At 46.8% G+C, this 9436-nt stretch overlaps 1 pseudogene; it reads right to left on the reverse strand.

Annotated features, from left to right (window-relative positions):
• The window catches only part of LOC118379483 (dynactin subunit 4-like), a 43523-nt pseudogene extending 34126 nt beyond the window's left edge, over positions 1–9397 (reverse strand).
• Between the last annotated feature and the right edge of the window lie 39 nt (positions 9398–9436).

Consider the following 9436-nt stretch of genomic DNA (forward strand, 5'->3'; position numbering starts at 1 on the left):
AGACTCTCCAACAATACCATGAGTAGACTCCCCAACAATACCATGAGTATCCAGAGGAGACTCCCCAACAATACCATGAGTATCCAGAGGGAGACTCCCAACAATACCATGAGTATCCAGAGGAGACTCCCCAACAATACCATGAGTATCCAGAGGAGACTCCCCAACAATACCATGAGTATCCAGAGGAGACTCCCCAACAATACCATGAGTATCCAGAGGAGACTCCCCAACAATACCATGAGTATCCAGAGGGAGACTCCCCAACAATACCATGAGTATCCAGAGGGAGACTCCCCAACAATACCATGAGTATCCAGAGGAGACTCCCCAACAATACCATGAGTATCCAGAGGAGACTCCCAACAATACCATGAGTATCCAGAGGAGACTCCCCAACAATACCATGAGTATCCAGAGGGAGACTCCCAACAATACCATGAGTATCCAGAGGAGACTCCCCAACAATACCATGAGTATCCAGAGGGAGACTCCCCAACAATACCATGAGTATCCAGAGGGAGACTCCCAACAATACCATGAGTATCCAGAGGAGACTCCCCAACAATACCATGAGTATCCAGAGGGAGACTCCCCAACAATACCATGATCAGGGGAGACTCAACAATACCATGAGTATCCAGAGGGAGACTCCCCAACAATACCATGAGTATCCAGAGGGAGACTCCCCAACAATACCATGAGTATCCAGAGGGAGACTCCCAACAATACCATGAGTATCCAGAGGAGACTCCCCAACAATACCATGAGTATCCAGAGGAGACTCCCCAACAATACCATGAGTATCCAGAGGAGACTCCCCAACAATACCATGAGTATCCAGAGGGAGACTCCCCAACAATACCATGAGTATCCAGAGGAGACTCCCCAACAATACCATGAGTATCCAGAGGGAGACTCCCCAACAATACCATGAGTATCCAGAGGGAGACTCCCCAACAATACCATGAGTATCCAGAGGGAGACTCCCCAACAATACCATGAGTATCCAGAGGAGACTCCCAACAATACCATGAGTATCCAGAGGGAGACTCCCCAACAATACCATGAGTATCCAGAGGGAGACTCCCCAACAATACCATGAGTATCCAGAGGGAGACTCCCCAACAATACCATGAGTATCCAGAGGAGACTCCCCAACAATACCATGAGTACAGATAACAATACCATGAGTATCCAGAGGGAGACTCCCCAACAATACCATGAGTATCCAGAGGAGACTCCCCAACAATACCATGAGTATCCAGAGGAGACTCCCCAACAATACCATGAGTATCCAGAGGGAGACTCCCCAACAATACCATGAGTATCCAGAGGGAGACTCCCCAACAATACCATGAGTATCCAGAGGGAGACTCCCCAACAATACCATGAGTATCCAGAGGAGACTCCCAACAATACCATGAGTATCCAGAGGAGACTCCCCAACAATACCATGAGTATCCAGAGGAGACTCCCCATACCAGAGTATCCAGAGGGAGACTCCCCAACAATACCATGAGTATCCAGAGGGAGACTCCCAACAATACCATGAGTATCCAGAGGAGACTCCCCAACAATACCATGAGTATCCAGAGGGAGACTCCCCAACAATACCATGAGTATCCAGAGGGAGACTCCCCAACAATACCATGAGTATCCAGAGGAGACTCCCCAACAATACCATGAGTATCCAGAGGAGACTCCCCAACAATACCATGAGTATCCAGAGGGAGACTCTCCAACAATACCATGAGTATCCAGAGGGAGACTCTCCAACAATACCATGAGTATCCAGAGGGAGACTCCCCAACAATACCATGAGTATCAGAGGGAGACTCCCAACAATACCATGAGTATCCAGAGGGAGACTCCCCAACAATACCATGAGTATCCAGAGGGAGACTCTCCAACAATACCATGAGTATCCAGAGGGAGACTACCCAACAATACCATGAGTATCCAGAGGGAGACTCCCCAACAATACCATGAGTATCCAGAGGGAGACTCCCCAACAATACCATGAGTATCCAGAGGGAGACTCCCCAACAATACCATGAGTATCCAGAGGGAGACTCCCCAACAATACCATGAGTATCCAGAGGGAGACTCCCCAACAATACCATGAGTATCCAGAGGGAGACTCCCCAACAATACCATGAGTATCCAGAGGGAGACTCCCCAACAATACCATGAGTATCCAGAGGGAGACTCCCCAACAATACCATGAGTATCCAGAGGGAGACTCTCCAACAATACCATGAGTATCCAGAGGGAGACTCCCCAACAATACCATGAGTATCCAGAGGAGACTCCCAACAATACCATGAGTATCCAGAGGAGACTCCCCAACAATACCATGAGTATCCAGAGGGAGACTCCCCAACAATACCATGAGTATCCAGAGGGAGACTCCCCAACAATACCATGAGTATCCAGAGGGAGACTCCCAACAATACCATGAGTATCCAGAGGAGACTCCCCAACAATACCATGAGTATCCAGAGGGAGACTCCCCAACAATACCATGAGTATCCAGAGGGAGACTCCCCAACAATACCATGAGTATCCAGAGGAGACTCCCCAACAATACCATGAGTATCCAGAGGAGACTCCCCAACAATACCATGAGTATCCAGAGGAGACTCCCCAACAATACCATGAGTATCCAGAGGAAGACTCCCAACAATACCATGAGTATCCAGAGGAAGACTCCCCAACAATACCATGAGTATCCAGAGGGAGACTCCCCAACAATACCATGAGTATCCAGAGGAGACTCCCCAACAATACCATGAGTATCCAGAGGGAGACTCCCCAACAATACCATGAGTATCCAGAGGGAGACTCCCCAACAATACCATGAGTATCCAGAGGGAGACTCCCCAACAATACCATGAGTATCCAGAGGGAGACTCCCCAACAATACCATGAGTATCCAGAGGAGACTCCCCAACAATACCATGAGTATCCAGAGGAAGACCCCAACAATACCATGAGTATCCAGAGGAAGACTCCCCAACAATACCATGAGTATCCAGAGGGAGACTCCCTCATACCATGAGTATCCAGAGGAGACTCCCCAACAATACCATGAGTATCCAGAGGAAGACTCCCCAACAATACCATGAGTATCCAGAGGGAGACTCCCCAACAATACCATGAGTATCCAGAGGGAGACTCCCCAACAATACCATGAGTATCCAGAGGGAGACTCCCAACAATACCATGAGTATCCAGAGGAGACTCCCCAACAATACCATGAGTATCCAGAGGGAGACTCCCCAACAATACCATGAGTATCCAGGGGAGACTCCCCAACAATACCATGAGTATCCAGAGGGAGACTCTCCAACAATACCATGAGTATCCAGAGGAGACTCCCCAACAATACCATGAGTATCCAGAGGGAGACTCCCAACAATACCATGAGTATCCAGAGGGAGACTCTCCAACAATACCATGAGTATCCAGAGGGAGACTCCCAACAATACCATGAGTATCCAGAGGGAGACTCCCCAACAATACCATGAGTATCCAGAGGGAGACTCCCCAACAATACCATGAGTATCCAGAGGGAGACTCCCCAACAATACCATGAGTATCCAGAGGGAGACTCCCCAACAATACCATGAGTATCCAGAGGAGACTCTCCAACAATACCATGAGTATCCAGAGGGAGACTCCCCAACAATACCATGAGTATCCAGAGGGAGACTCCCAACAATACCATGAGTATCCAGAGGGAGACTCCCCAACAATACCATGAGTATCCAGAGGGAGACTCCCCAACAATACCATGAGTATCCAGAGGGAGACTCCCCCAACAATACCATGAGTATCCAGAGGGAGACTCCCCAACAATACCATGAGTATCCAGAGGGAGACTCCCCAACAATACCATGAGTATCCAGAGGAGACTCCCCAACAATACCATGAGTATCCAGAGGAGACTCCCCAACAATACCATGAGTATCCAGAGGAGACTCCCAACAATACCATGAGTATCCAGAGGGAGACTCCCCAACAATACCATGAGTATCCAGAGGGAGACTCCCCAACAATACCATGAGTATCCAGAGGAGACTACCCAACAATACCATGAGTATCCAGAGGGAGACTCTCCAACAATACCATGAGTATCCAGAGGGAGACTCCCCAACAATACCATGAGTATCCAGAGGAGACTCCCCAACAATACCATGAGTATCCAGAGGGAGACTCTCCAACAATACCATGAGTATCCAGGGGAGACTCCCCAACAATACCATGAGTATCCAGAGGGAGACTCTCCAACAATACCATGAGTATCCAGAGGAGACTCACCCAACAATACCATGAGTATCCAGAGGGAGACTCCCCAACAATACCATGAGTATCCAGAGGGAGACTCCCCAACAATACCATGAGTATCCAGAGGGAGACTACCCAACAATACCATGAGTATCCAGAGGGAGACTCCCCAACAATACCATGAGTATCCAGAGGGAGACTCCCCAACAATACCATGAGTATCCAGAGGGAGACTCCCCAACAATACCATGAGTATCCAGAGGGAGACTCCCCAACAATACCATGAGTATCCAGAGGGAGACTCCCCAACAATACCATGAGTATCCAGAGGAAGATTGCACATAAAATGAGTCAGAATGTCATAGACTAGCCCCATGCAGTGCAACTATTCATATAGAAGGGGAAAGCATCGGCCTACACAGAGAACCATGTATACAGCAAGTTCTTATCACATCAAGAAAATATAAAGCATAACTTTAGATATAGCACGAGTCTGACTGACAACTACTTTTTTTTCTCTTCTTTATTTAACCAGGCAAGTCAGTTCAGAAAAAAAATATTATTTTCAATGACGGCCTAGGAACAGTGGGTTAACTGCCTGTTCAGGGACAGAACGACAGATTTGTACCTTGTCAGCTCGGGGTTTGAACTTGCTCGCTCTAACCACTAGGCTACCCTGCCTCCCAATATTCAGCAGTGCTTTTATACTGACAGAAAGGGGAAAGTTATGGTTTGCTGGTATGTTACCAGCAGGAAAATAAATAGTAGAGGAGCACAGTCATAAAGCCAACATTTAGGCCTGAAGCTTGTATCAGGAGTGTGCTGTTTGTGATTGATCACACGGTACGTTTTTTGTCATTACAGAATCAATTACAATAGACAACTTCCCTGTGTCACAGCATTCTACAACCTAAGGGGCTCAACTGAGAGAGAGAGAGAGAGAGAGAGAGAGAGAGAGAGAGAGAGAGAGAGAGAGAGAGAGAGAGAGAGAGAGAGAGAGAGAGAGAGAGAGAGAGAGAGAGAGAGAGAGAGAGAGAGAGAGAGAGAGAGAGAGAGAGAGAGAGAGGAGAGAGACAGAGAGAGAGAGAGAGAGAGAGAGAGAGAGAGAGAGAGAGAGAGAGAGAGAGAGAGAGAGAGAGAGAGAGAGAGAGAGAGAGAGAGAGAGAGAGAGCTAGAGAGAGAGAGAGAGAGAGAGAGAGAGAGAGAGAGAGAGAGAGAGAGAGAGAGAGAGAGAGAGAGAGAGAGAGAGAGAGAGAGAGAGAGAGAGAGAGAGAGAGAGAGAGAGAGAGAGAGAATAGATCCGACCAATAGGAAGGCAACATACCCGTTGAGTATGAGGGTTGTCCGGCTCCTGCCATCCTCCACTGGCTGAAGTGAAGACGCACAAAAAAAATATATATGATGAAATAGTCCTCCATAAAACACCTAACAAGTCAATCACACAAAAGACACATAGGCTACTAGTCAAGTACATGATAAGGGACACATAATATAATAATATAATAATATAATAATATATAATATAATAATAAATATATGCCATTTAGCAGACGCTTTTATCCAAAGCAACTTACAGTCATGTGTGCATACATTCTACGTATGGGTGGTCCCAGGGATCGAACCCACTACCCTGGCGTTACAAGCGCCATGCTCTACCAACTGAGCTACAGAAGGACCACTCTCTATTCAGAGTAACAACTCCAAACAAAGTTCCATACATACAGATATGAATTAGTTAGTTTAGCATTTGAAACCATTCTAACACAGCCTATTAACGAGTAGGTCCCATATATCTCCCCCTCATTACCCGTGCAGGGGGCACTTCATTCAATAGCTTAGTAATTACGATCACTAGCAAGGTTTGCTATTTGATTTGGTTGTAGCTACTTCTCACACTCACCCAGCTACGGAATCGTTGGCCATGCCTAACACTGGCCCAATATTTAAAAAAAGTAAATAGTCAATAGTTCAAGATTACCCAACAAAATACCATGAGGTGACTCTCATCATCAACAGTAAGGTAGGCCTGTCACTCACCCACAGACTTGTCAGCCATGCCCACATCTCTGGATGTCCAGCGACAGAAGCCACAGGCCAGGTAGTAGGCCTTCTTCATGGTCGTCTTGCTGGGGTCGTCGGGAAGAGGGGCTGGGATGTTGGTTGCCCGGGTGGACAGGGTGTGCATGCAGCACGGGCAGTCGAAGCAGTTGGCACACCTGGGGCACAACGAGGAAGAAGGTATAGCTAGTTATAAACACTACCTTTGTTCTTCAACCGAGGTAAACAACCGTGGTAAACAATCGCAGTACTGTGTGCTACCCAATGCTAGCTTTTATGGCTTTCCTTTATTTAACGAAGCAAGTCAGTTAAAGAACAAATTCTTATTTACAATGACAGCCAACCGGAGAACAGTGGGTTAACTGTCTTGTTCAGGGGCAGAAGGACAAATTTTCACCTTGTCAGCTCGGGGATTCGATCCAGCAACCCTTTGGTTACTGGCCCAACACTAACCACTAGGCTACCTGCCGCCAATACACTCTAACCACTAGGCTACCTGCCGCCCCTACACTCTAACCACTACGCTACCTGCCACCCCTACACTCTAACCACTAGGCTACCTGCCACCCCTACACTCTAACCACTAGGCTACCTGCCACCCCTACACTCTAACCACTAGGCTACCTGCCACCCCTACACTCTAACCACTAGGCTACCTGCCTCCCCTACACTCTAACCACTAGGCTACCTGCCACCCCCTACACTCTAACCACTAGGCTACCTGCCACCCCTACACTCTACCTGCCGCCCCTAACCACTAGGCTACCTGCCGCCCCTACACTCTAACCACTAGGCTACCTGCCACCCCTACACTCTAACCACTAGGCTACCTGCCACCCCTACACTCTAACCACTAGACTACCTGCCACCCCTACACTCTAACCACTAGGCTACCTGTCTCCCCTACACTCTAACCACTAGGCTACCTGCCTCCCCTACACTCTATCCACTAGGCTACCTGCCGCCCCTACACTCTAACCACTAGGCTACCTGCCGCCCCTACACTCTAACCACTAGGCTACCTGTCTCCCCTACACTCTAACCACTAGGCTACCTGCCACCTCTACACTCTAACCACTAGGCTACCTGCCGCCCCTACACTCTAACCACGAGGCTACACCTAACTTTAATGTAACCTTCAACCCCATCGAGTTACATAGAATAGTAATGGGGGACAAATCTTGACGATATATCATATAGTTTTGACAATATTTGTACCTGCACCAAAACTGCTGCATTTTTTTCTTCATAATAGGGAGACAATTTGTTTTTAACATTTTAATTTCCACGACTGATCAAAACTATTTTTCTCCTGGCTCTCTATGTCCCTCTGCAGCAGACATACTGTGAGCAATATGTTAGGAAGATTGAATCGCAATAAAATCTCAGTATCGAATCGCATACATATGGAATTGTGAGAATTGTAAGAAACGCCATTACATCGTGATAATATCGTGATAATATCGTATTGCATCGTGATAATATCGTATTGCATCGTGATAAGCATCGTGATAATATCATATTGTGAGGTCCCTGGCAATTCCCCAGCCCTAATATAGAACATAAACATTAATAATAGATAACCCTGAGCTAAACCTTAACCTCTATGCCTAACCTGAAGTTTTCGTTCAGCTGGTTGCATATCCTCTTCCTAGAACAAAACAGAGAGCTGGGAAATGTAGTCTGGATGCAGTGAGAAGTCATGCAGTGAATATTGTCCATGGCTACACAGTAAAGAATAGGTCTATGCCATAGACCGTATATAGCAGGTCTACGCCGATGCTCAGTTGCAAATATTTCCCACCTGTTCTTCTTCAGCTTTGCCTCCGCTGAAGGCATATTCTCCAGGCAGCTCGGACAGTAATGGGAGTCCACCTAGAAACCAAACAGAGGCAGCATTCAACCATGTGGAAATACATGAATGTGCATGGCCACCCCTCGAAGCTAGCTAGTAGTTATAACTGCAGATAGTAATTATGTGTCAGATACTGGTCCAAGCTTCAGTAATAAAAGTGTGAGGTTCTGTGGGCAAGGGGTCACTGTCCGTTGTGTGGCTGTGTAAATTAAGATTCAAAGCTGTCTGACGTGGCACGTATCAAAATAGATGATAACTAGATAGCTATAACAACAACAAAAAATGGTTAGCTAGATACCTAAATAAGATATGTGGTCACTCTTGTCTGGGTGTGGTGATGAATAGGGAACATTAGCCAGCTAACAGCAGACTAGCTAACTAGGAGGTTTATCAAACAGTTGTTAGGTTTTAGTTGCATTTCCAGTGGGAATTTTTGTGTCACTGTTAATTGGAGAAAAATAAGCTCATAAGTGAACACCGACCAAAAATAAAACACTGTATTGATTATGTTGCTTAGCCTTAATCTTAGGTAGCTTGATAAACGTACACTATTATGAACGTAGGGCGGAAGTAAAGACGACAACGGCCAATCAGACCACAGGGTTGTTGAATAAATGTTGATTGACGTGCGGTATGACAAATACATATTTTGGTCCTTCTGTAGCTCAGTTGGTAGAGCATGGCGCTTGTAACGCCAGGGTAGTGGGTTCGATTCCCGGGACCACCCATACGTAGAATGTATGCACACATGACTGTAAGTCGCTTTGGATAAAAGCGTCTGCGAAATGGCATATATTATATTATTGTGTTGTATGGGGGGGGGTTGGACTAAATTGACCAAATTCTCCAAAAACCGCTAACGTTAGCTAGACATCTCTATGACAACAATAGCTAAGTTAGCCACGGTAATGTTAACATACCTCGTGAGACACACATTCTAAGGAACGCAATTCACTGCAATACCGGCAAAAATAAAGTGTAGACAACGACGAGCGGATTTTTTTCTCTCCGCGAACAAGGTAGAGAACCCTGTCGGGTTGCAGAAGAGACGCCATCTTTGACTGAATCGTCTTTGGCCGTCGTCGTCACCCAGTGGTTTTTTTTTGTTGTCGTTGACTCGACGACGCCCCCTGGTGGTGCGTTGTGATTAGTGGACATTTCAGTGAGGTGCAGTTTAATTTTAAACCAGCAGGGGGCAGCTTTGCCCCCAATATGCCTGAACATGTCATG

This window comes from Oncorhynchus keta, chromosome 30 (genome assembly GCF_023373465.1).
Source record: "Oncorhynchus keta strain PuntledgeMale-10-30-2019 chromosome 30, Oket_V2, whole genome shotgun sequence".
In the NCBI taxonomy this organism is placed as follows: Eukaryota; Metazoa; Chordata; class Actinopteri; order Salmoniformes; family Salmonidae; genus Oncorhynchus; species Oncorhynchus keta.